This window comes from Ornithodoros turicata, chromosome 1, assembly GCF_037126465.1.
Source record: "Ornithodoros turicata isolate Travis chromosome 1, ASM3712646v1, whole genome shotgun sequence".
Classification (NCBI taxonomy): Eukaryota; Metazoa; Arthropoda; class Arachnida; order Ixodida; family Argasidae; genus Ornithodoros; species Ornithodoros turicata.
The window spans coordinates 201932932-201960027 of NC_088201.1; the positions used below are offsets into that span (position 1 = coordinate 201932932).

General features: G+C 44.6%; 2 long non-coding RNA genes across 2 annotated transcripts; one reads left to right on the forward strand and one right to left on the reverse strand.

The window, feature by feature from the left end:
* The first annotated feature begins 1304 nt into the window (after positions 1–1304).
* On the forward strand, positions 1305–6642 carry LOC135375451 (uncharacterized). The gene is made up of 4 exons (XR_010417247.1): positions 1305–1606; positions 1676–1874; positions 5068–5176; positions 6463–6642. It is a non-coding gene; the product is annotated as an uncharacterized LOC135375451 (long non-coding RNA).
* A 16997-nt stretch (positions 6643–23639) lies between these two features.
* On the reverse strand, positions 23640–24491 carry LOC135378949 (uncharacterized). The gene is made up of 2 exons (XR_010418648.1): positions 24381–24491; positions 23640–23820 (listed from the first exon to the last, which is right to left on the reverse strand). It is a non-coding gene; the product is annotated as an uncharacterized LOC135378949 (long non-coding RNA).
* Positions 24492–27096: the final 2605 nt, after the last annotated feature.

Consider the following 27096-nt stretch of genomic DNA (forward strand, 5'->3'; position numbering starts at 1 on the left):
CCCACCGGTTCGGTAGGCACACACCTGGGAAAAACCGCCCCATCATTGTTAAATTTGTCTCAACCAAAATCAAGGATACCGTTATCAGGAAGAGTGGTGCGCTCCGTGAAACACTTTTCTGTTTCTCAAAACTATACTCTTTAGCTACACGGCGTGCTAGATCAAAGCTTGTCGAATATGGACGATCCCTTAATCAGCCTTTCAGGCTTCGGTTCGATAGGTTGTTTTCTGGTGACAAGTGTTTTGCCTTTGACTTTAGTTCTGACTGTGTGCGGGAGGTTCAGATATAGCAATCTGTGAAAGAAGTTGCACATGCTCCCCAACCGCCGCCACCTTCCAATCAAATATCCGTCCTAATTGCCAACATACGTAGTATTATGAATAAACAAGATAATTTACTCAGTGTTGTTAACGATTGTTGTTGTGACATCATTCTCCTAACTGAGACATGGTGACATGGTTAACCCCAGAAATTTGTAATCATGAAATTTCTTCTTTACACCCCAACTTTGTGCTTTACCGCCATGATCGTGTTAATCGTCGTGGCGGCGGTGTCCTTATCGCTGTTAAGCAGGGATTGCAGTGTTCACCTATTCATGTTGAATCTTCTTTAGAAATGTCTTGGGTTAAGTTAAGGTTAGAACATGTTGATCTGCTTGTGGGCCTGTTTTACTGGCCGCCAGATTCTGTGAATTTTGTGTCTTTATTCACCGATGCTTTGTCGATACTTGTACCCAACCACCCTAAAGCAAAGATTTGTGTAACCGGTGATTTCAATTTCGAGGGTATAAACTGGGCGATTCCTTGTGGTTCCTCTTCTGAGGAATCTAGTTTTGTTGATGTTTGCACTACTTTGGGTTTGACACAGCTAGTTTCGGAGCCTACTCGTGTTTCATCCACCACTGCCACAATTCTTGACTTGCTACTTGTCAATGACACTTCGATCGTTGGTCCTCTTTCCTTCCCTTTGTATCTGAGTGACCACTTAGCTATTCATGTGCCACTTCGTTTCTACCGCCCAGCCAGGAAGCAGCTTCGTAATAGCCTACTCACACTAGGCGAACAACAGCAGAACACGCAATGAAAAGCACGTGCTCGCAGATGTTTTGCATTTGTTCGGGGCCTTAGCACACTGGGAAAACAAAAAACAGAGAGCAGCAACAGTGCTGGCGAACATAGCTTTGCAAAACATTTCATGTTCTGCCCGTGCTTCGCAATGCACGCACACTGCACGAGCTCTCGTGAAAACGCGCTAGGAAAACGACGACGCTTTGGCGATGCGGCGATACTGCTGTGCTGTCTGGCTGATCATGGGCAACGACGATGGTGACATTTTGGCAGCACTTGCGATGTACAAACCAGAAACCAGGGACGACAACGACGAGAAACAACGACAACGAAGATGGTGCGTGAGGTCATGATTGCCGTGTGGTGCAGGGATGCTGTGAGAAACTCGAGAAGACCATGATAACTATTGGCGATGAACTTGGGCACACATGTGAGGAGCTTCTCCATTCCGTGATACTGTTAAAGCAGGTCACGCCCTTCCGTCTCGTGACTGAACCCAAAGAAAGGCTGCCCATCACGTTCAGGTACCTCGTTACAGGTAGGTCGAGTACAACTACTTTGCTAGGCGAAATTCTTCATGTTACCCATGTAAAATCTTCATACTAAGGTGAAACAGACCAGAGGACATCGCACGAAACTGAGACGGCACAGGAGGCTCTCTGGCCACTTATCAAAGTTAGTTGCAAATGTTCATCTGATGCAACCGCAGTTTGAGACACATTCAAGGCATATTTCTTCAATGAAGATGCAGTGAGTGGTCGAGGCTTTGCTGCAAGACAAGTTACAAGCTGCAGCTACAAAAACAGGTGCAAATAAATTGTCTGAAACAGCTCTTCTGAGAGAGTGACACCGTTGAACATGCACATACACCACATACCACATGACCGAAGTTTTCTCCTGGAGACGACAGTGGCAATAGATTTGCCAGATTTAATTTCTCTACGAGCTTGACCCACAAATTAAACGAAAAAGGGTTATTAACAAGGCTGTCCACAAAGTTCGCTGAAAAAATACTTCTTGCGGAAGTCCTACCCGAGGTCCTACCCTGCGGCACGTGCAGTATGTCGCCACACAAATGTGGGAGGACTCACCTTACGTGTAAATTTAAATCTCTACTTCCAACTTGACTTTTTTTTTCGGAAGCGCCTGGTGACTACTCCAACTGCGCTCTCTGGGAGAGCGGAAGGGAGAGTGAAACAGTTGGACGAGCAATGGGATGGGGGTACTAATTTTAGTAAATTACGGTCTTTTCGTCTTAAAAAAAATGTCATAGCTCCTACACATGTATATTCGACGATATATAACTCCCTAGATTTTGAGCAAGAATTTTATTTTATTACACTTTTTTTTTTTGTCGATGCAACTTCAAATTCTGTAGATATTAAGAAAATTCCCTAGGGCTCGCAACGCTGTACTGTGGAAAGCCGTGTTTTCCATCTCGAAAATCGAACAATGTCCGAAACACAGTTTTTTGTTCGGCGCACATGTTCTTCGTGCATGTTTTTGTTCGCGATTTCAATCACACTGGCAAAACATTTGCTGTCCTCCGATGTTTTTTGTCTGCTTCTGCAGTGTGCGAGGATGTTCGGCGAACGTGCTCTGGAAACATTGTTCGCCAGCAGTTTTGCTTTCGTGTTTTGCTCGTGCTTTGCTGCTGCTTCGTGTTTTGTTCGTCTAGTGTGAGGCGCCCTTAAGACGATAAGACTATGACAAAGCAGATTTTGAAAGAATAAATTACGAATTATTTAATTATTATTCATTCTTTTTGACCGGTGGTTGTGAGCGTTCGGTCGAGGAGAACTGGCCTCTTTTTCGCAACAAGATAAACGAGCTGACTGATAGATACGTTCCATCTGTTGTAATAAGAACATCTTCCACAGCTCCTTGGTATTCCAATCGTCTCAAGAAACTTCACAATAAAAAAAGGCGCCTCTACAGGCAAGCTAGACGTTCTGGTACAGTTCTTGCGTACGCAAATTATCGTTTGATCTCACACGAATACCTTAGGGCCATTCGCAAGGCAAAACGTGATTTCTATTCAACGCAACTGACCTCTATGCTGTCGAGCAATCCTCGTAAATTTTGGGAAACCATGAATCCATCTTCACGGGAAGCCATTTGTCTAACTTATCCCGATGGTTCCAAAATGTCTGACGCCAATTGTGCAACCGCTTTCAATGAAGCTTTTGTCAGTGTTTTCTTACACGATACGCGTCAAAGTTTCCCCCGGACTCCCACATCCACCGAATATTTAAATCCCATGTCCAAAATAGAGGTATCTCGCGCCGGAGTACTTAATCTTATTGATTGCTTGAAATTATCTCACTCCTGTGGACCAGATTCCATTAAGTCCAAGGTACTCAAAAACACCAAACAACCTTCGTCACTTTTTTTGTCGTTCATTTTTACGCAATGTCTCGAACATGGCTACGTGCCTCAGGACTGGCGACAGGGCAAGGTCGTTCCAATTTTTAAGAGCGGTGATAAGTCATCGCCTCTTAATTATCTCCCGATCTCTCTGACTAGTATTCCCAGTAAAATCCTCGAACATATTATCTACTCGGCTATCTCATCTCATCTCGAACTGAACAATTTCTTTTTGGCTGAACAACATGGTTTTCGCAAGGGTTTCTCTTGTGAAACCCAACTGTCGCTATTTACTTTTGATATTAGCTCTAACATGGACAGAGGTATCCAAACCGATGCCATTTTTCTTGACTTTAAAAAAAGCTTTCGATTCTGTTTCGCATCCTGGCCTCATCTACAAGCTTTCGTTACTAAACCTTGATCCCCACGTGTACAACTGGATTGTGTGTTGCCTCTCTAATCGAACACGGGCTACCATTGTGAATGATTCCCTTTCTGACTTCCTTCCTGTTACTTCAGGCGTCCCACAGGGATCTGTCCTCGGGCCCCTGCTATTTCTTATTTTCATTAATGATCTCCCGCATTCCATCTCATCCTCTATCAGGCTCTTCGCTGACGACTGTCTATTGTATCGCCCCATACTGTCCTCCTCTGACCAAGTGGCACTCCAGCAGGACCTTGTGGCTCTCCTTAACTGGTGTGTTACTTGGGGTCTTCCTCTTAATGCTTCCAAGTGTTGTTATATTCCCTTTTCACGATCTAGGTCACCACTAACACATCAAGATCACATAGGCCAGGATGTCATCCGTGAGTCTCATACTTACAAGTACTTGGGGCTTCATTTCTCCTCAAACCTCCCTTGGTCAGATCATATTCATACCATTATTCGCGATGGAAATCGCAAACTTGGTTCCATCCGTCGCCACCTTAAACTTGCTCCACCTGAGGTGAAACGTCTTGCATACCAAACACTAGTCAGGTCGAAGTTGGAATATGCATGTAGCATCTGGGATCCTTACCAGTCAACACTTGTGGACCTTCTTGAATGCTTACAGAATCGGACAGCTCGCTTCATTTTATCAGACTATTCTTTTCCGTCCAGTATTACATTTTTAAACGCCTCTATCGATCTTCCTCCTCTTGTACACCGTAGGAAATACTTTTGTCTGTGTTTATTCCATAAATTCTATTATACCGCAACCACTCGTCCAGGGTACATCACTATGGCCCACCAGATCTCCTCTAGGATCGATCATGCCCATAAAATCGACCACATTCCATGTCGTACATCTCATTTCCAATTTTCTTTCTTCCCCAAAACCATCAGTGCTTGGAAGGACCTTCCCCAGTCTATCGTAACTAACTCCGACTTTTCAGTTATTCGCAGCCAGCTAGCTGCCAGTTTTGGTGTCTAATTTCCCTATCATCGCATATGTTTTCTTAACGTTTTCACATAAATGTTTTGGTTTCTGTTTTTTTTTTTTGCAAAGTGTTCATTTGCTTCTGTTCTGTATTATATACTTGTTGATGTAACCCCCCCCCTCACACAACGCCCCCCGAGTGCACGTGAGGTATTGTCAGAAATAAATAAATAAAAAATATTTGAACTTAGCCATCTCTTTCTTTGTTTAGGAGGATAATCCTCCTTAACAGAGCGGGAAGGCTCACTCTGCGACGGCGTATTGACGGCAGCATGGCGTAAACTCTGTTGAAGGTGCTGGAGGGGCGTTCAAAGTAGAAGGTGTGTATAACACTTGTTAATCTGATTTGCTGTATATACGATTGTGAGTTACTTGCTACGGGGCTACGTACTACGGGGAACGGGGCGCAAACGTGAGCTGTTGCAACATTTAAATTAATGTGACTGGTCTGACAGCCAAACAACGATATTCTTTTTGTTTGGTGCCCCCGCTCTGCAAGCCAAATTCGAGAATGGTGTCGCCCATCAAAACAACGCCGATGAAGTGGACGTTTCCCAACGTGTGAACGGACACATAGAAGACTGCCGTTCCAACTACAACAAAGGTTGAACGATTGAATAACAAACCTTGCCTACACCTGTCCCACACATGTTTTGTTCGGTCCTTCTGGCTTCTTTCATACCAGCTGATAGCTCGGAAAGTTTGTTGACAGTGATAGTAATTGAATGCTCCTATGACCTACTTGTGGTAGTAAAGTGCTGGACAAAAGTTTACGAAACACACTCTGGCGCATTCCTTCCTCAGAATGACACGCTCGCAACGAATGGTATACCATACGGACTTGCAAACATGTGACTGGGTTACCTTGGCATATGTCTGTAAGTCCGTACGGTCCCATTCGCTGCTAGGAGCTCCCACATGCTCCGGAGCCTGTTCCGTAAACCTTTCTCCAGCTGTATACATGAATCCGCCATGCCAGTCTATCCCACTTTTAACTCACCATACCGCTTTGTGGCTCGACAAGTCTGGCTCAGTCTTTGACATTATATGTTGCTCATCAACAAACCTTTCTTGTAGTTGAAGGCATGCACACTTTTTTCATACAACGCAACTAAACTTAAGTTGTGTCATGCTCTTTGTGCACTGGTATAGCCTTTTCAGTACATGCTTTTTTTTTTACTTTCATAACTCTCCTCAAGAGAAGAGACAGCCAGCATTTATATTGCTCATTATCGAAACTGAACACTCGAAAGCTTTTAGTCTAGTTCCCGCACCAAGAAAATGCAGTGATGGCCGTCACACTCTGTGCTCCAGAAGTTGAGCACGATTTAAGTAATAATAATTCAGGGGTTTACGTGAGACAACTGTGGCAAGATTTAAAGCTTTAACATTATTTTGTCGCTTCGAGTTTAGGCTTTAGTACTTCTTTTCCTTCCAGAGGACATCTACATACGTTTTCTGCGGTGGCAACACAGTGTAGATCTATAAACTGTAAAAACTAAAAAATGCATATGCAAGCTTTACATTCATTCAATCAATTATATCATGCACATATGTAGAGGGTATTTATGGGGCAATATATCCTATGTTTGTGTCTCTTTTTCAGACAGCCTAAAGTTGGTGTTCATGCAGCTGTCGCAGATAAAAGCCCAAAACAAAGAAATGCTAGCTGTCCTGCACACAATTGCTGCAGACGCAGCATAGGTACCTGTTAGAGACCACTGGGATCAAATGGCTACTGAGAGAGATGTTGCAGAAATGGAGGAGCTCCTTCGGAATCCAAGTGAAAGAAAAAAAAAATCGTGAGTGACTTATTCTATCTGGCTTCGTAATAAGGTTGTGTATGGCCTGGTTGTGTTGACAGGTTGCAACTCTATCTCATGTCGGAGGGAGCACTGTAGCTGATTTTGTGATGGGAATGCTTCGAATGCTTATGACAAACGAACTTGCCAACAGCTACAGTTGGGTAGGACAAAAGGGAAAGAAAAGGACCTAGTGCTCTACCGCGCAATACTTGGTAAGAGAACTGCCACACTGCCCTTGAAGACAGGTTATGCATTTACAATATTTGTATTGTTTTTTTCTCAGATGCATGTTCCCTATCATAACGTGAGGAAATACGTGTGGCAGATTACAAGGAGGTTAAAATGGTCATCATGACGTGGCTGAAAAATGCCAAATCTAGAATGAAAAGGTATACCGCATTACTTGCTCGTTCTGTGTAATTATAACATGGTAGAAGGTTGTGTTTTCCTAGCAAGCTGCCAATGAGCTGTCAAGGTTCTCACAACTTTCAGCAGTTAGTAGTGCAGTGTGATAGTTTTTAGAAATGGAGAGCAAGTGAACTCCATACAAGTACTACAAAAACGAGCGTTTTTGGTGCTGCAGCTAATGTAAGGCTCACCTTCTACATGCAGCTGATGTACTAGTTACTCATTCCTGCACAGTTTTGCTGAACCTATTGACATTGCAAAATTTACACACACACAGACAAGTGCAATGGCAACTTTTTATATGCATCTTCTCAAGCCTCAGGTTGCACTTGAGGCTTTCGAGAACGTGTACTAACATAGCATACGTTTTACGTCTGAAATAATCGTGTACTTTTCAGTCATCTTTTCATTTCCAACAGAGAGGACAAGGCCGAATCGAGCTAGTGTCGCTGGACAGTCACAGGACCTGGGGGGACGACATCCCGACACCGGACAGAGTACAAGCTTGAGGTGATGGTAGTGCAGTGGTGGTAGTGTTCTTTCTGTATGAAGCACCCTGTGTTTATCGAACTCGTATTGACCCTGCCACGCAATTTTCAGCATAACGATTATTCGTACCTCAGGACATAACTAGACAGAAAAGTAGAGAACTCCGACTTAATATAACAAAATAACAAGGATCACTCAGACGTTTCGTCCGTCGCACGGACGAAACGTCTGAGTAAACCTTGTTATTTTTTTATGTTAAGTCGGAGTTCTCTACCTTTCTGTCTAGTTATGTCGTCTCCCAGCTTTTGGAGTATTGTTACCTCAGGGCATATAGAGGAGTGAAGTGCCACAATCATGCATTGGCAAGCCAGCCTCATGCTAAGATTTTGGTGTCAGTTAGTTTGTGTAGCTGTAATTTGTATAGCCATCCACTGCGATAAATGTTATTGCGGGACCATCCTGTTACAGAACGGTTGAGTGTATAGCGTAGCTGAACAGGTACTTGCCTTAGCCATTTTCTAGTTCGATGTAGTCATGCCCAGTCATAAGTAGTACTTGCTACGCAGGATGCCTTAATACTCACTGATTTTTAAAATTATGGTAGCACCACAACTGACATCTTAATGTCTGCTTTGTGGTCTCATTTTTGTGTTGAATAGATTGGGGTGGAACCCTTTATTATATTTTATACTGTGATATATCTGTGAAAAGCTGACTGAATAGGGACAGTGATCGCTGTGATACTGGTACGGAGGTGTTTTGTGCACAAAACTATGTGCATGCATCTGGGATATTACATGTGATATATTTTACTGCTGCTTTCCAGCTTGTACTATACCTGTAATGACTTTGCTATAATAAATAAAGCGCTGTCCAAACGCCCTGGTCCATCGCTTTTTGCTTACGTGGGAATTCGAAATGTTATCCTACTTAAATCCTCATCAGCACATGAAGTAGTGTAAATGAAGCACATACGAAGGTTTCTTCAGGGCCACATGAGTACTGCTAGAGGGGGCTGAAAATACTGCAAAGACGTCTATAACCCGTATCAAGGACAGCCTTGAAAGGTGCTTTCTCGACGTTCTGTAGTCGTCTGCAAGACGGCTGCAAACACGTCTTCAAGACCCTGGGAAGCGTCAACTTACGGGGGCAGAGGACGTAATTTAGACCAGATAGAAGACATCTAGGAGACGAAAAAGTGGTCGTGGGGAGACCTTTCCTCAACGTTTACAAATCGTTTTGTGCTACAAGGGAACATATTTCCCCGTATGCGTACGGTCAAAACACCTGTCTAACAGCCGACCCCTCTGTAACCCAAGTGGGATAGTCCTAACTTTATCTCGTGCAGGGCGAAGCTATGCTTAGGTAAACATTGCAGCAGTCAGTACTTTTCTTCCGGTGCGAATGCATTTAATCGCGATATGCAGTGTTTTCCGTAGATGTGTTGCCAATAAACCAGAAGACCAAACCACAGCGGCTGCTCTCTATATGTTCCAAACGGTTCAGACTAACACAGTCAGAATGCCAACCGTTGTCAAGAACTGTCCACTTGTCTTGTCAACTTGTGAATGTCTTCTTATAGAAGAAGATGAACATGAAGTTCTTCGCTGTCCTCTTTCTTATCGTTGTCATCACCGCTGCCTCAGGTATGTGCTTACGAAACTTGGTTAATCATTTGAGGCGTCCGGTGTAGTGAAAAGAGATTTGCAAAAGAAATGAAGAAAAAAGGTCAAGCCTCCAGCAAAAAGCTCTGGCTCCCACCACTTAAGCCTCGAAGGCGGCAAAACTACATTGCTACGGCATTGTGATTGCACTGTACCTCAAGCCAAAGAATTCGGGTATACGTGTCCGCGACGTAGTCATCATGAGCGTGTCTTTTTGCGTGTCATGGGTCGTGAATATGACGCAGCATCATGAAATTTTGAAATTATGCACAAAATAAATTATCATCCTGCTCTGCGCTACTGTATATTCAGTGCACTGAGGCTTTCATTCGCTTGTAGTTTGAGTGTGTGTTTTATGAATGCCTGCTACGTTGTGTCTGCTGAAGGACAGTACTGGGATATGTCGAGCTCTAATGTGTAGCTTTTTCCCCATCCCCGTGAGCATATGTGATATTTGATGAGCATGAAATAAGTGAAATGAAACTAAATGAAAATCATGAGCAGCAAACCAGTCGGGGAAATTGATCGCTGTTACTTGAGAAGTTGCTTTTTTTCCCTCACCAGTCGGTTGTCCCAAATCTCTTTTACCGCGATTTTACACGCAAATTAGAACTATTTCAGGAAGGTTCCCTGTCACACGCATGCTAGGGTTTGGAATTAACAATCTGTTAGACTGCATCGCAAACATAACCTCCCTGTCTGCTTCTGTTTCACGATGCCTTTAATACAGGGTGTTTCACCTAAAGTGACAAAAAATTCTAACTGTCGACGCACTCGCCGGAGGATTGTGGACTTTGGGCAATTACCTTCTGGGAACTTTTGCGAACTTTCGGATGGATTTGAACTTTTGGACTTTGCGAACTTGAACTTTTGCGAAGGCTTTGGGTAATTTTTAATTGAGGGAAATTTAATTTTCAATTAAACTTTGGAAATTGGCAAGCGAACCTTACCTTTTTTAACAGGAATATGAAGTCATCCGCGGATAATCACAGACCCAACAAAAACTATGTGCAGTACTCCAAGTGAAATACCCGAAAAAAGTAAAAGTTACGCATTAGCCCCGCCTGTTGACTGTGGCAAAGACTAGCGCGCGGAAGATGCGTGAGGAGGAGGACGTGTTTCCGCCTCTTTCTTTTCCCCCTTTGACTTTGATGCTGGTGACAACAGTGTTATATCACAAAGAAGGCAAAACGAATGAAGGCGGGGACGCTTCCTCCTCTAGACGCACATTTCGGGCGCGCTTCTTTGCAAAAATCTAGCAGCGTAGTATTTACAAATTTCTTTCGACTGTTTCTGTTGCGATACTGTGCATACTCTTTGTTCAGACCGCGATTATTGTTGGAAGACTTCATATTTCTGTAAAAAAGTGAGATTCGCTGGCAATTTTAAAAGTTTATGGCCACGCCATTCTTGTTTTGCTTCTATGAAGCCCCGTCAGAGGGCACATCACACGACACTTCCGGTTTAAGATAACCCGAGCGGGGATGGGGTGCTTATCAGAGATATAAGCGATGTGCTTGGGAAGCGGGGGGACTCTTTTCTTCGAGTTGCTTTTCTGGATGCAAGCCGAAGCTTATCTGAGTTGTTGAAAGGTGAATAAACCCGCTATGTTGGTTTGAATCTCTGTTGTTCTGCTTGTTCCTTCGTGCGGAACGGACGGGCTGACGCCCCGCAATTTCCCGCAATTAAAAATTGTCCAAAGCCTTCCTGAATGGTGGTAAAAGTTTCTAGAAGGTATTGCCGACAGTCCCAGCATCCTCCGCCGAGTACTTCGCCAGATAGGAGTTTTTTATCGCTTTAGGTGAAACACCCTGTATTATAATGTGATATTCGTGCTAGACACAGGCATTTGTGACCAAACATTCTGATCAACGACTGCACATTATACAGATATCGTGTGTGAGACGCCATGCGGCTGAGCATGACTGATGAATGCAAGGAATATCCTTCTTGATGGGGCTGCGGGAGGTAGTTAGTCGCTTGGCGCGAATTTTTTTTTACTAACCGTCCGTTGTAGCCGAATGCTTGTCGGTGGCTCCCGGCGTTCACCAGTCATGTTCGCTTATCATAAACACGCTGTTGTTGTTTTACCGCTATGAGGCGTTGTCTTATCGATCACAATGTGTAATTAATTAAAAGAAAACTGGGAAGCGTACTGCTTCGGACGTCGATAGGACACTCTAGTACAGGAGCCTTGAGCGTGAGCGACATAAAGGAAAACGATGCTTTCCATGCCCATCAAGACCAAGATTCTTCTTGTAGCATGAATGTTCTCCAACTCGCAGATATTTTGCCACCTTTATCCACAGCGTGTGTTCGTCTTTCCCTTCCTAGCCCAGTTTACTCCTCCCGATGAAGATTACCCCGAACCTCGTGGGTGAGTATATCTGTGCAATTGCGCACTTGCATGTCGCAGGAGGTCTCAGCAACAAGTAACAACTGCTGAATGACAGCCTGTTCCTTGGATCCTCAAGGGTGCTTCTGGTCATTCGTATCAACAATATTGCTTACATGTAGGAAAACCATGTTGGGGAGATGTTAGGGAGAGGGGATATCGTCAAACATTTAGGCGTATTAGGGAGAATAATGTGGATTAATCACTGGCAACAGCACTCTGAACGCTTGTTGCGTAAGAGTACGGAAATGTTTTTCCTTTTTTCTGCTTTTTTGAGAAATCACTGGACCTAGTATATGCAGACCGGAATGTGTTCATACGAACGGAATATGTTCATGACTTGCACTCTACATAGGGAACTCCCTAGCATAACACGGCCTGCACTGAGGCGCCATCAGAATCGCAGTTCGCATACCTGATCTGATGAAAATGGGAGGTGCACGCGTTTCGGTGGAAATTAGCTGTCACAAAAAGATGCGCCCCCTCTCTCCTAACATCGGAAGGGGTAGCTCAGCACTGTAAAAAAAAAAAATATCAGTAAACTTACTCACAGGTGACTGCTAAACCTGCTGCCGAAATATGACGTCATATTCGCTATTCGTTTGGAGTGCACACTTCGCGCTCCTCTCTAGGCGAAACGAATGGCATTTACATTAAATGGATATTAGTCTGCGAAAGCCTAGATCGCAACTATGTAGTGTGCACTTCAAATGGATTTCGTCCAGCATACAGATTACGGCACATAGGCAGGCAACAGAGCCAGCAGTCACTTGTGCAGAAAATTGCGGAGCTGTTTGTTACAGTGTGCCATCTGGATAAACTCTAAAAACTGAACATCACTGGATAGCACGCTCTGGGCCAACCATTGCAACAGATGATAGGGTTATCTCTTCTGATTTGAGGAGAGAGGTACGCTCTTTGTGTCACTTATCGTGTATCCAAATTGACACCAAAAGGCGTACGCCCCGTTGATCTTTGAAACAGAGGCGATAACCCTGACAGTCGTGGCAATGGTTGGCGCAGAGCGTTCTATGCGGTGAAGTTTTGGAGTGTAGTATCTGGGGGAATGACACAGCTATAGCAATCGCTACCGAAGCTACGTTCTGCGTTGACTATCTAACAGACGTGCACTCCCCTCACCTGGAATGAAATCCGAAAGCTGTGCCTATAGCTATAGCTACCGAAGAACAGGCTCTACACAGACTCTTTCCCGGGTGATGTGATCAGCATCACACAGCATTGAAGTGTTTCAGGTTATATTTTACATCAGGCGGAAAAGTTTGCTCCTCCGATGTTACTTTCAAAAATCATGTCCCAAAATACGCTAAATACATCTCCTATCTTTTCAGATATGGTCACTCAGGCCAAGCCCGTTCTGGCACGTATAATTAAAAATACGTACGACACTTTCTTCTTTCCGATTTCCTTCTGTAAATTTTGCAAAACCAGAAAGATCTACTTCCTTCACCGTGTCAATTCAATGACACGCCATTTAGTTCAGCTGTCTTGCCGTCCTTTCTGGCTGACCTTTCCTGTGGATATAAATAGATCCCCCCCCATCACTCACGATTGGGTAAATGAAAACGATAGGCGTTTTTACTCCAATGATGAAAAACACAGGTGCAAGCTACACTGCAAAGTGTGTAAAGCCCAGAACATAAATGCCGGAAGAAAATTCAGGGTGTGTGAAACTACCTAAACACGAGCGCTGGATGGTGTAGGCAAAGTTGGTTGAAACCTATTATGGTAGAACGCACGTCAGACAGGCACTGACTCAGACAGCCTTGCAATGGGTGCGAATCTAATGGAGCCATGCAGTTGATACGCAGGCAATGATGAACGGCGAGGCTATCCGACGTTGGCGTCGACTGAATTCCAGCAGAAATACGCACAGGCCGAGAAGAAGCGCTCGCAATCACACAGGGTTGAAACAGGTAACCTCATCCCATATTTAAGTAACCGATAGTATCGTATGGGAAATAGACTACGAGCTGCTAGAACATCTCTGCATAGCCACTTCATCGGTGTTCGCTGCGACTGCAGAGAGTGAGACTGACACTGGAAGCATGCCCGCTCGAAGCAAAATACAAGACAGCGAATGAGCAAGTCTTTTCGGACGCACTCTCAAGATTTGGAAGCGAAGAGGCGTTTCGAGAACAAGAGAGAGAGAGAGAGAGAAAAACAATGTCCGTCTAATGATAAAGCTGTCCTGGGCGTACCGCTACTGGTAGCCCTGCATACTACAGAGTCTACCGCACTGAATGGATGAGATTCTGAGTGACGCCATTCAGTGTCGAGTCGTTGGTTCCGGTAGCTACGGTAACTTGACAGTTCTATGGCCGATGGCAACAAAGAAGACACTATGACTGAGGTGCTAAGAAACTGCATGACACAGAAAACGATCTGACCGTTACTATCTACAGCACAAGCAGTAACACGTGATCTCCGGCTGTCGTAGTCGCCCTAGGTTTTGGCCACGACCATCTCTATAATACGCGACCATAACACTCGGCCGTTCGCCTATGGGACTTCCGTCCGCTCCTCGAGGAGTGGAAGTGCCGTATTTACGCGCGGAGCGCCCGCCAGGGGCGCCACTTGCGGGACCCAGGAGAGCGTTTGTTGTAGCTCAGCTGCGTACAATACGAGTGGTCCTTGTGGTTAATTCTTCGTGCGTACATGTTTGTATTGTCGCAGGTTCTCTGCTCATGTAGAGCTAAGAGATCTGAAACTAAATACTCAAAAATAGGCTGTGCTCTGAAGCGTAGGTGGCATGTAAAACTGTGAAACTCGCGCACTGTGTGCCGTACATCGTACACATAAACTTGGCAGCAGCACCTTGTGTGTTGGGCCAGTTATCATGCGTTTATGATTGTCAGACCCAAGCGCGTTCAGACTTTACGTTTCACGTGAGAGGCGTTCCGTGTTAACATACAGGGCAGTTACAGAGAATGGGTGAATGCGACCGTAAGAAGAAACTGTTCCTGGCAAAGAGATGACTGACACCTGTTACGACGTCCAACAGAATTTGTTGTATAAGCAAGCACTTCAGTTTTAAATCAGCAGTTGCGTGTTTTGTTCTCCTACTTATTTACTTTTATTATATTTATTTATTATTATTATTATTATTATTATTATTTATATTTATTGTATTTATATTATGTTATTTACTGCGCTTATTGGTCCCTTTTTATTTTAATTTCACACTTTTTTTTCTTCTTTTGCGGTTTGCCATTACAGTGCTCTGCTAACCTTTATTATGCTGTTCTGATAGAAGCCACTCTGAGAATTTTTCTTGACGGTGGCTTTTCTGCGACGCTACCTTTTGGTGCCTTTTTTGTGTTCGTTTTGCACTTCTGGGAGATGGCTGTGTAAACTTCGTGATCACTAAACCTAGGTACCGTAGCCACGGTGCCACGTCCGAGAATTCCATTGCGTCATAGCGCTCTTGCTCAATTTGTTCATTTCTGTTTCCGGTATGAGCACTCCGCTCACGAGGACGGGAAGCTACGCACTTCTGTTGCGCACTCGTTACTAAGTCATACCGAGATCGGGCGAGGAAGGGGCGAGGAAGAGGCGAGGACGGAGTGAAAGGATCTCCTCATATTCAAAGTGAACTAACTCAGTGATACGGGAGCGCAGCGTGAAGGAGTTTCGACAGACATGTTTGACACCCATAAATCTACATTTCAACCACGATTTTGTGTAATATTAGGGGGTTTGATTCACAAAACCGACTTCGCCTACATGGTTTTCGTGTGTTACCGTTTTTCCGTTATCTTACGTGTGGGGGATGTGAACGTAGATACACTCTTAACTCGGTACCCTTTAGTAAAGGGTAAAAAATCGCAATATTTTACCCTCTATTTCAGATGTTACCAAGTACCCTCTGAACAGTACATTTTATGAAAGTTACAAAGACACCCATTAATTAGAGGTTACGGCCTTCAATCGAGCACCTGCCCGTAAAGGTTACGCCAACGTGCGGCTTTTTATACAGGATGTTTATTTTTATTCCCAACAGAGTAGCGCTCATTTGGCAGGTGGGTTATGTGAATTTTTTCAAATTAATCGATCCGTAGTTACAAACACATGCGTCAGGAAATGTCGAAAATGCTTGTAACTACGGATGGGTTAATTTGCGAAAATTATCATAACCCACCTGCCAAATGAGCGCTGCTATGATGCGAATAAAAACAAACACCCTGTACGTCGTGCGGACATCGACAGATATTTTCAGAACACACCAAGGTACCAAAATGCACCAGCAGAAAAGGAGATCTGCAGATATGTATATTACAAAAACAGAAGTCTATCTAGAGGTCTTGTATCACGCCTGATGTTGCGAACACCTGAAAGGCCACATGCTGACACATTGTGCACAAGTGCGATTCTGAGGTGAGGAGAAGCGATGGTCGCTTTACCAAAGATGTGTGGAAGGAAATCTTCTAAGTCAGAAGCAATGCATAAAAGTGCGAGGAAGCCAGCGAGTCAGAACTGTTGACCTATTTTTGCTAAGCTGAACAGACCCAACGAAATGGAGAATTGCAGCAGAAAAAAATTTATTCCACATTCGGGTTGCAGAGGCGAGCGCAAAACGCCGATACAGTATTACATAATACTCACACAACATCGAGAAACATGAGTGTACAGTAACGCAGGGGACGCTATACATTACTGCGTTATCACGTGCTCGTTATCAGCGCGGGAGGCGCTCTGGGGCGAGTTTGTGAGGCACTGCGTTGAGCTGGTGACGGCACGTGAACCTGCATGTGGGATCCTGGGAACAAAAGTTGAGGGCATTGGGAGCAACATTTACGGAACCATTAAATATGTTATTTGTTCATATACTGCTTTCTGATGCGCCCTCCAGCGACTATATAGCAGCAATTACGTAGGAAATGTGCTCTGACCGTTACATATATGGAATCGGAGGCTAGCCATAAGATAACACTCGTTGTCGTTGCGCCATGAAACCCCTAATTATCATCATCATCATCAATATGGTAAAACTTGTTGCGTTGTGTGCCTCTATTTGCAGCAATGCAGAGCTTCCATCTGTATTTAGCAGCAGCGTGGACGAAAGAATGCTTTCCTTAATTGCATCCCTAGAGAGCACAAGGTACGCTGAGAGAACAGCGTAAATCAGGGAAGGCGTTCACTCCGCGACTGAGTCTTAGAATATCGTGAGAATACAACAAGTAGGAAGCTGCGAATTATAGATCTCGATGGATATATCAGCAGCTCGCCAAGTGCACGCCGGTGTATTGACTTGGCGACCAAGTAAGAGCAGAAAAGTAGCAAGCGTAAGTGGCGTTCATATGCAGGACCGCAAAACGTTTGCCATAATAACAACAAACATGTGCTAACAGCTCTTTCTGTCAAAATAATGCACGTATACATAGCACAAAATGTACACTTACCCAGTGTATGAAGCGGTGTGAACCAGGGCTGCGGTGGATGACGTTCTTTTTCGGTTATATATTCTTTGCAATCTTTGCACTCACTACACCTTCCCCTGAGAACACCGAAAATATCCTTGTTTGGTAGCGACATCTCGCATTTCGGTTGTTCCTGACTATGCTATGATAAACGCGAGGAACATTAACGAGCAAAACCACATTTGAAAACAGATTACACCTGTCAACGGACGCAAGTTGAGCGTTCCGCGTTTCAAGGAAACCGTTCTCAGCGTGGCTAGACCAGACTCGGCTACGCAGCGAAAGAAACTGTGGGAATTGCGGAAATCTTGGTGGTTGCGGGATTGGCAATGGTTTTCCACCCTGTAGAAAGAAACTTGCTAACAGTATGCCGGACCGCAAACTTATAATCGTTGTTCATACAGCATTGATAATATGTAGTCGACGCAGATGACGCTGAAACAGATATGGAATAAAAGCGTACATGTAGATTCGCAACTGTCGTCTCGAATGGGAGGCTGAAACGTGTCATTATGCTGCAAAACAGAAGGAAAATAAACGACAAGAACCTAACAAACAAATAGTCGTTGGGGATTTTGCTTAGAAGTTAGTGTCAGAGTAAATGGTACATTTATAAGTTACAGAAAGCTGTTTTTCCGAGACGTAACTTCTATACACTCTTAACTCGGTACCCTTTATTGTAACTTTTAGCAATGTGTAACCTTTATATAGACGTAGATTTCCAAATATCGTACAGGTTACACGACCGATACCTCTATTTAGAGGTTAAACACGGCTTGTAACGAGACACTGGAGGAGCAATAGAGGTTACTTCGGTGTACCCTTTATAGGAACGTTGTAACTTCTAAACGAATTTCACGTTTCAATTTCCTTCGTTTGTTTTTCTTGCTTGTTTTCAGGGTAACCTGTATAAAAGGTACTGCTCAAAAGTCAATGTGTTCTCGTTCAATCATACAGTACGAGAGTGTGGGATAAGTGTGCGTTACATTATTGTGTCTCTGCGTCTGTACGAACTGCGGATCGTGTTCAGAACTGTGAAGAAAGTATAAGTGCCAAGTGACGGAACTTTATCAGGGTATTTCTACGGTATGTTCACTACAAAGTTTACGTGGTTACGTTTTTGCTGGACAGTCTAGGAACACTAATCACAGCACAATCTGTCTCTCAAACACGGTTGAACGGTTCAACACAGTGTGTACGTGTGTGTCTTACGTCCGTTATTTGCTTAGACATTTGTCATTCTTGTGTTTTACTTCTTCATGTGCTTCTGATTCACCATAGCCGCGTCCTGATGTGTCATTCTGACATATCAGAAAGGAATAGAAATGTTTTCGGCGTACTGGAGAGGAAGTTGCAACAACGTGAGGACCGCAAAGATTATACCTCCTTGAAACTGAATGTCGTTCACCACAGCTGAAGTCTTGGTATTGCGACGTCCTCGTGCTCTTGCCTCAACTGTAGTTCCAGGTTTGCCAATTAAATAATACATATGCTCCAGTTGCAATTATTTCTTTCTTTCCTTTGTTGTGCACGTGAATCTGTACATGTAGTGACCACTCACTTTTCGCCACTGGATGCCCTTAGATGAAGTACGTATATTATAGCCATATGTTCCGAATAACAGTATGCTTTCTGCACTGATGAAAGCTCATTTTGAGCACCATTTGTTCCGTAGCGTCTGTGAAGAGGCGAGCCTCTCAGAGACACCCATGCCTGGCGAAACTGTAACTTCTACGTCGGTGTGGCGGTTAGGAGGCAGTAACCTCTATTTATAGGCAATCTGTGTAACGTTTATAGAGGGTATTGCCCATAGGTTACAAGGTAACTTCTGAAATAGAAGGTAAAACTTTTGAAATTTTTACCCTTTACTAGAAGGTACCAGATTTAGAGTGTAGCTATTGTAAAGACAAGACTTCGGTCGCTTTTAACGTCTAAATATACGTTACAGTGGTGTAACCTATAAGAAATCTCGAAATCTACGTCTATATAGAAGTTACATGTTTCTAAAATTTACAATAAAAGGTACGGGTTCAAGAGTGTATAGCGATACAGTATAAGCAATGGAGAGTGACAACGAGTATAATAGATATAATTACACACTCACGTCATACATGTTGCTAATTGAAAGCGGTCCCCATGGAACCAAGGATACTAAGGGGACCGACTGACGTAATCCTTAGAGAAGACGTGTCTAAGTTCTCCCGTCGCCATTTGTTACGGAGATCCAACCTCCACGCACGAATCTTCACCCCCTTAACATTGGTAGTGTTTCGAATACTTGCGTCATGGGCGTTCCCATGGTTTTTTAAAAGGGGGAAGTCCTTTCGGGCGTGGGCAACCGTGAATGGCCCTCCTCTACCACCATTTTTTTCTGGAGGCTGACGTTGTGGACAGTGACGGTGTTCAGAGGTTTTTATTATCACTTCTGGGAATAATCATTACTCCTATGCCTAAAGAGCGCACTGTTTTCTTCAGCGACCTTGAATATCCAGGGGCAGCCACGGCCTCCCCTTGATCCCCTCTCGGTACGCCCATGACCTGTGCCGAATATCCATGCATCCCCATATCTCACTTCCCAGTCCTCTTCGCAGCGTGTTACGCAACGTGTTCAGATGAAAGTTTTTATTTTATTTTCACGTTCAATAGACGGAATAGGATCGCATTGCAGTTGGTACACGATTTGTTATCTTATATTAGACAGTGTAAGTATACCTCTGATAACGTAACCGTGAATCTACCGAACATATCGGAACCGATGGCAGCGTTCGTAACACAAAATCTGATCAGTTGATTGGATGCGGTAGACATGCTACTTCGGAAGCCACGTTATCGACAGTCTACGCTGACTATTATGTTCTTTATCGTTCATTGTAGCACCCAGCAAGCTGTTCCTATTGATCTTTTGCAGGAGCGGCATTAAGACAGGAGTTGCAATCGCGTAACATCATCGTGTGGACCTGCAAGTTACTGGGATTATGTTGATGCAGGGCTGAAGAACAGTCTCCGATGAAGATTCGAAAGATCAACGGAAGAAGTAAATAAACGTCGCAGTTTATGTCACATCGTCTCGTCTGTGTCCCCGGCTTCCCTCCCCGCTTCTCTTCCCCGCTTCTCCTCCAGCACTGGGGTAGAGTATCGCCCTCGGGGATGAAAGTCCCCACCCATCATCCTGATTTAAAGTTGTTGTTTGTCGCGTGTGTGCATGCTTCCAGAGGCTCCAGAAAGTGCAGCTAAGGGCAACCACCACCGTATCGGGCCCTTGGAGCATTCTTTCGCACACTGGGATTGGGCAGGTGTGTGATACTTTTTTTTTAAAATGCGATTGCCCTCCCTTCAGGAGGTAAGAAATATTTGATTGACTCCGAAATGGGAGAGGATGATCAGTGACGAAACCAATATAACAACCCAAGAAGCACAATGTACTGAAAGTCGAGTGCAATAGAGCTGGACGGTATGTGTCTTATCAATGTTCTTCAGTTTCACGGGTATGTTCAAGGCCTTCCACTTACCAGTACCACCCCCAGTGCACTGGACTTTCAGTACATTGTGCTGCTTGGGAATGTCTCGTTCATTTTCGGGTGCGCGCTCGCGCTTATCATATTCCTGTCACCAATAGCGAAATAATAGAGCAGGGTCTTCTTCCCATCCGGAAAGATGAAAAGGCGCCATCGACGTGCTCGAACTACTGAAAGTATTTCCATTCATAGAGGTTCCTTTTCCAGCCTTGCGTAGCATGAGCGGGTTCTGGGTGTCCAGCCGTCGAAATGTTATACTGTTAGTATTGCATTTGGGATAAGGAAACGGGGGCAAATCCATCTTCCCCATGTGATGGCCATATACAACCCCTCCCGGAATATTTTTCGGTATGCGATTTCCTATGCATTTCTATTACATCAAAACGTCTGTTTTGGATCATAAAATATATGAAACCGGGGACCAAGGGTTTTCAAGACCCCCTCCACCACCTCCAAATGTTTATCGACAGCCCCTATCTTTTTGACAGCGCACTCCCAAGAAGATAGGGATCATGTTATTTCACCAGGTTTTGCAACACCCAGACATGCTCGGGATTCTGGATAAGCTACTATAGGCGACAGCAAACGCGCAAGACAAATAAAATGCGCCCTACGCAGAAATGAAGATGATGCACCCCCTTGTCTTCGCCCCCTTGGCATTGAGACTGAGCACGTGTGCTTTAGGTGTCCGATCAGGTTCCATCAGCAGTCGTTGATGTAGGTCGCACAATCCGCACCCAGAAAAAAAAAAAACAATCTTATTTTATCATGACGATTGTGGAGTTTCTTCGTCAGGGCCGGTACCCTACCCCACATACGAGGTGTGTTCAAGTCAAACCGGGACTCTTCGTCTTTCGCAACAGTAAAACGCTCTTGGACGCGAAAAATAGGTTTTATTTCTCGATATATTCCCCAGCTACACTGACAGACTTTTCCAAGTGTTTGACCAGTGCTCCAATGCTAGCAGCGTAGAAAGCATCGTCAGTGCGGCGCAGCCATGATCGGACAGCATCCTTCACCTCGTTATTGCAGCTGAAATTGCGGCTCCCGAGGGACTCCTTCAGTGGCCAAACAAATGGAAATCACTCGGGGCGAGGTCTGGACTGTAAGGGGTGTGCGGCGGTATCTCCCAGCCCAGTTCCTGTAATGTGCATATCATGCGATGCGCAGTATGCGGGCGTCACGCAGGAACAGGACTCTCTTGGTGGCCAAGTCCTGCCAAGCTGCGTCGGCACCCAGCGTGCACTAACTTTCCGGAACTGAAGATGTTCATGGTCAAAGTTCCCAGAGGAAGGTCAGTATTTTGAGCAAGTTCGCGGCATGTTATCCGTCGGTTTTCGAGGACCAGGGGCTTCACGCATTCAGTGTTCTCAGGAACAGGGGCACTGGACTCTGAGCCGCCGCGACCGGGATCATCCTTCACTGAGGGTTGCAGGTGAGCAGGTGTTGGAACTTGAACTTCTGAAGCTTGAAAGAGAACACAATCAGCGTCCAAAGAGAATGATGTGAACTCACTGTGCAGTTCTAGTGAAAGAACCCAGTTCTACACTGGGTTGCCGACACTAGATGTATTCCATGCTTTGCACGACTTCCTTGACGCAGGAGAGAATGGTTGCATGATTCCACGTCAAAGAAGTCATGGAACAACGCGTCCACAAGTAGGAAGGGTGCGGAAACTCTGTACGAGAAACGAGTTGTTTCTTGCACTAATGAGACTTGGTTTAGGGCTGTTTGAGCAGGACCTCACAGATCGCTTTGCGATCCCCCAGGCAACCGTTTCACGTATCTGCACATCCTGGTTAAACTTTATGTACGTAAAGCTCGGGAAACTGCCTCTTTGGCAGTCTCGCTCAATGGTGGATCAGACAATGCCAAAGGTATTTCAAGGGAAGTGTCAAGCTCCCTCGGTCTCCAATCTAGTACTTACTCAACGTACAAAAGTACTAACGCATTCAGAGGTCTGATCGAAATAGCACCAAATGGACTAGTTAGCTTCGTGTCTGAACTTTTTACGGGGTGCACATCTGACAGAGAGTGTGTCCTGAGAAGTGGGTTCCTTCAGCTCCCTTTGCAAGCAGGAGACTCTGTTATGGCCGATAAAGGTTTCACCAGTGCCGACATCTTGCAGGAAAAAAATGTGCACTTCAACATTCCCCCATTTCTTCGTGAACAGGAATTTTCTGCAGCACAAGTGCATGAAACAAAGGAAATTGCTTCCTCATGCATCCATATAGAACGGAGAATTCAACGCGTGAAGGCCTTCCATATTTTCGACAGAGCTGTTGCACTAAGCCTTGAGTCCGCGTTGAATCAGATGTGGACTGTTGCAGTTGTATTGACCAATTTTCAAAGCTCTTTGCTAAGTGACGAGAGCCCTTACATTTAGTCAAGGTACAAAGTGTCTGTCTTGGTTGTACAAAAACACACTGGACAAATGCTGAGGTAAAAGTACATACTAATATCTCTTGGCAGTTGTCCGGTATGTTGTCTTCCTTATATTCTCCTTATATATGCCTTTGTTATGTTGTCGTCCACTTATTGCGGTCATCCAAATGTTTACCGCAGTCTGCCGTCCCAACCTCGAAGTTTGTTCTGAATGTGTATGAATGCAAGTTTCCACTCGCAATAATTGCAGAAACCTTTGTATTAGGAATGATGAAATTTTACTGAACCCCGGGACAAGCAAAGCACAGGTGATCACAAACACATTCCCGAGAATGTTTTTGTGATCGACTGTGTTTCAAAGTTTTTCCATGTCTCCAAGCTTTCAGTCAAATTTGATCATGTATCACCAGTTAGCCTGCATTTGGACTCTTATTCACATTATCAGGAATTTTTACTTGCCGCCGTTTTTAGTGCTAGTTATTGTACTCTTGGTGTAATATTGCGTTTAACTGCTGACTTTAAAAATCCCTTATGTGCTTTGTTCAACTCTATCATCCTATTGTATGTGCTAAGTTGGAATACTGCTGGAATACTAGTCCGTCCGTCCATCCATCCATAAAAAATAGGCAGAAAATAAAAAATAGGCAGAAAATAAAAAATAGACAGAAAATAAAAAGATAGAAATAGAGTGGAGAGAAACAATTTATTCGAAAATCAACGATGCCGCGGCGAAGAAGCCGCTCCGCAACACCCGAGTGACCAGCGCCCGCCATGTTGGTAGTTTGCACCCAGCAGTTGCAGAGATCGACGACAGGTGGCCACTTAGTTGCAAGGCATCACACCAGATGGCGCCACCATCATAGCTCTAGACGAGAAAGACAGAGAACAAGATACTAGCGGCAGGTAAAAATGACAGCACTGCTAAACAAGTCTAGGCATGCGAGAGAAAAGGTCTAACCGCTACTGCTAAAACAGCACGGAGAAAACAGTACACATCGGGGAAAAAGGCTTACGGGGACGATCGCTTAGGCCTAACCTCAACGTCACAACACTATGCAGCTAACACAAGGCGGGAACCACTGGGCACACATCGCTAAACATGCGTCAACAGGCTTGCTCACCGCAAAACAAGTCTAAACATGCGAGAAAAGGCTTAACACTAGCACGGTCAAATCACTCGTTGGTCACCGCTAAACACGGCAAACATACGAGGAAAGAGGCTTACGGGGGCGATCGCTTAGGCCTAACGCCAACACTACGCAGCTAACACAAGGCGGGAACCACTGGGCACACATCGCTAAACATGCGTCAACAGGCTTGGACACCGCAAAACAAGTCTAAACATGCGAGAAAAGGCTTAACACGAGCGCGGTCACCGCTAAACACGGCAAACATACGAGAAAAGGAGCGCGTCAAATCACTCACCTTTTCCCCCGCGGCAACTTCCAGGCAGAAACTGAGCGAGCGCGGAGAACACACTTCTGCTCTCTACGAGAGCCAGTCAGAAACTGAGCGAGCGCGCGGAGCGCACGTCCGTCTTCCGCGACAGCCCGAGAGAAACTGAGTGAGGCGACGCGCAGCGGGCGGCAGCTATGGATGCGCGCGCGGCCTCTGCTCCACCCGTCCGCGCGCGCGCTCCTAGCGCCCTCTGCGCCGCCCGCGGGTGTTTTCGGTTTCGGCTCTCTGCTGCGCGCGCGCTCCTAGCGGCGACAGGTGGCTTTTGAGTTTCGGTTTCACTCTTGCGCGCGCGCGCGTTTATCTCTATAAAGGCAGCGCGCACCGCGCTCGCGTCATCACTACGTGAAGATGTTCAGCTACCACTCTTTACAAAATTGTTCCCGCACCCACGCTTCTTGGGAAGAAGTGGAGAAGGAATGTTTCAACAGCGAAAGTCCCCGCAACGAGCTCGTCATCACCATCATCAGTCGGATATGGAGAAAGATGGTTTTACTATGGTTACTGGAAGGAAGCGCAGGAAAGCGACGCTTGGTACTGCGAAAAGTTCTACTGTCTCTGTCGTCCCTCGTCATATCAAGCCAAAGGCCCTTTTCGTTTCACGGCTCCACCCGGGCACCACAACGGAGGACATCTGTAAAATGCTTGAGCCAGTCCTGAATGGTAAACAAGTATCATTTAAGAAATTGAAAACTAAGTTCGACTCGTATTCGTCGTTTTATGTTACGTGCGATGTGGGGATTTTTGATACTGTCAATTGCCCTGATAATTGGCCGGAAGGATGCCTCATGCACGAATTTTTGGCACATTAGACGCGACACGTATTCTGGACAGTAGTGCATAGCTACATATATATATATATATATATATCATGAATTGCTGTCTTTATTACCAGAATGTTCGTGGGATGCGTACAAAAAGTGATGAAATTATGTGTGAAATCTCCTCAAGTTGTTACAATGTCATCTGCTTCACAGAGACATGGCTCAGAAGCGATATCCCGAGTACGCTGTACTTTCCTTCCCGTTATGTAGTCCACAGAAAAGATAGAGATTACGCTAGCACAGGCCAAATCTTCGGAGGTGGTGTCTTAATTGCCACGGACAGTAGCCTGCGACCTGCAAGAAGATTCGACCTTGAGAGTGATATTGAATGTGTTTGGATCGAAATATCTATTTCTGACGGTTTTAACCTATTACTGGGTAATTATTATTTCCCTCCTGGCTTTTGCAGTGAGCGATTTGTTGCACATTTCGATTCTCTGATGTCGAAAATTGATTTCACGAAATATCGAGTCCAAATGTTTGGTGATTTCAACTTGCCTGGGTTGAACTGGGAATTCGGCACCATAACTAGTTCTGACACAAAAGTCGTACATAAGTCAACATATCTGTTAGATTTTATAAGCATGTGTGGTTTCAGCCAATACAAGATGAATTGTAATCGTGCTGGTAATATTCTTGACTTAGCTTTGTCCACATTTTCGGTGGAATCTTTGGAACTGGCGAGTATACCCCTTTCTCGTGTTGATGTATACCATATTCCTTTTTCGATTAATTTTTCAGTACCTCGCTCTAATAGGGTTCAATACGATTCTACGTGGTATCGTTATAAACATGGTGATTATCTGGGTTTATACAAGCACCTTAGTGAACTATCTTTTGACAGTGTGACACTAGACCTGAATGCCGATTCCGCAGCTGAGAAATTATCAGGCATTGTGTCAAATGCAATTGATATGTTTGTTCCAAAAGCGCAGTCAAAACGACGCAGACACCCTGTGTGGTTTTCTGCTGAGCTGAAATGTAGTTTGAAGCCAAAACTCCACTTCCATCGTATGTTCAAGAAAACTTCTTCTGATTACTGGTATCAAAAATTTAGCTGTGAGAGAGCAACTTCGAAGCGTTTGTTCAGGTGTGATAAAGCACGGCACGAGGAGTTTGTGGAACGAAACCTTCTTACCAATCCAAAAGACTTTTGGAAGTACGTTCGTGAACATAAACGAGACAACCATAACCAGGTAATTGCCTTGAGAGAACAATCATCTACAGTTGTAGATCCAGATAGGGTGAGCAACATTTTTGCAGCTCACTTCAGTTCGTGTTTTTCGAATACCGATAAGAGTGAATACGACTTAGATCGTATTAGTGATTGCTTTACCATCCAGCCTGTTAGTGAGGCCGACGTTCTTTTAGCGATAAAGAAATTGAAACCTAAGTCGTCTTGTGGGATAGATAGAATCCCGAACTTCATTGTCAAGGGTTGTTCCGAACTGCTCGTGCAATCACTTGCTCACATCTTCAATATATCCTTGTCTTCTGGCGTTTTTCCTGAATGCTGGAAGACAGCTATAATTGTTCCTTTGTACAAGTCAGGTGACCCTTGTTTGGTGAATAACTATAGACCAGTTTCATTGCTGTGTGCCTTTTCAAAAGTTTTTGAGATCATAGTTCACGATAGATTATACACGCATTCTTGTACACGAATCTGTCCTGAGCAGTGTGGCTTCATGAAAAGCAGATCTGTCGAAACTAACTTATGCTCTTTCTTGAATTACACATCTCCACTTCTTTGTAATCGTTATCAAGTTGACACGGTATATTTTGATTTCAAGAAAGCGTTCGATCGAGTTAACCATAAGCTGTTACTTTCAAAGGTTTGTCAGTTTGGATTGTGTAATAGATAT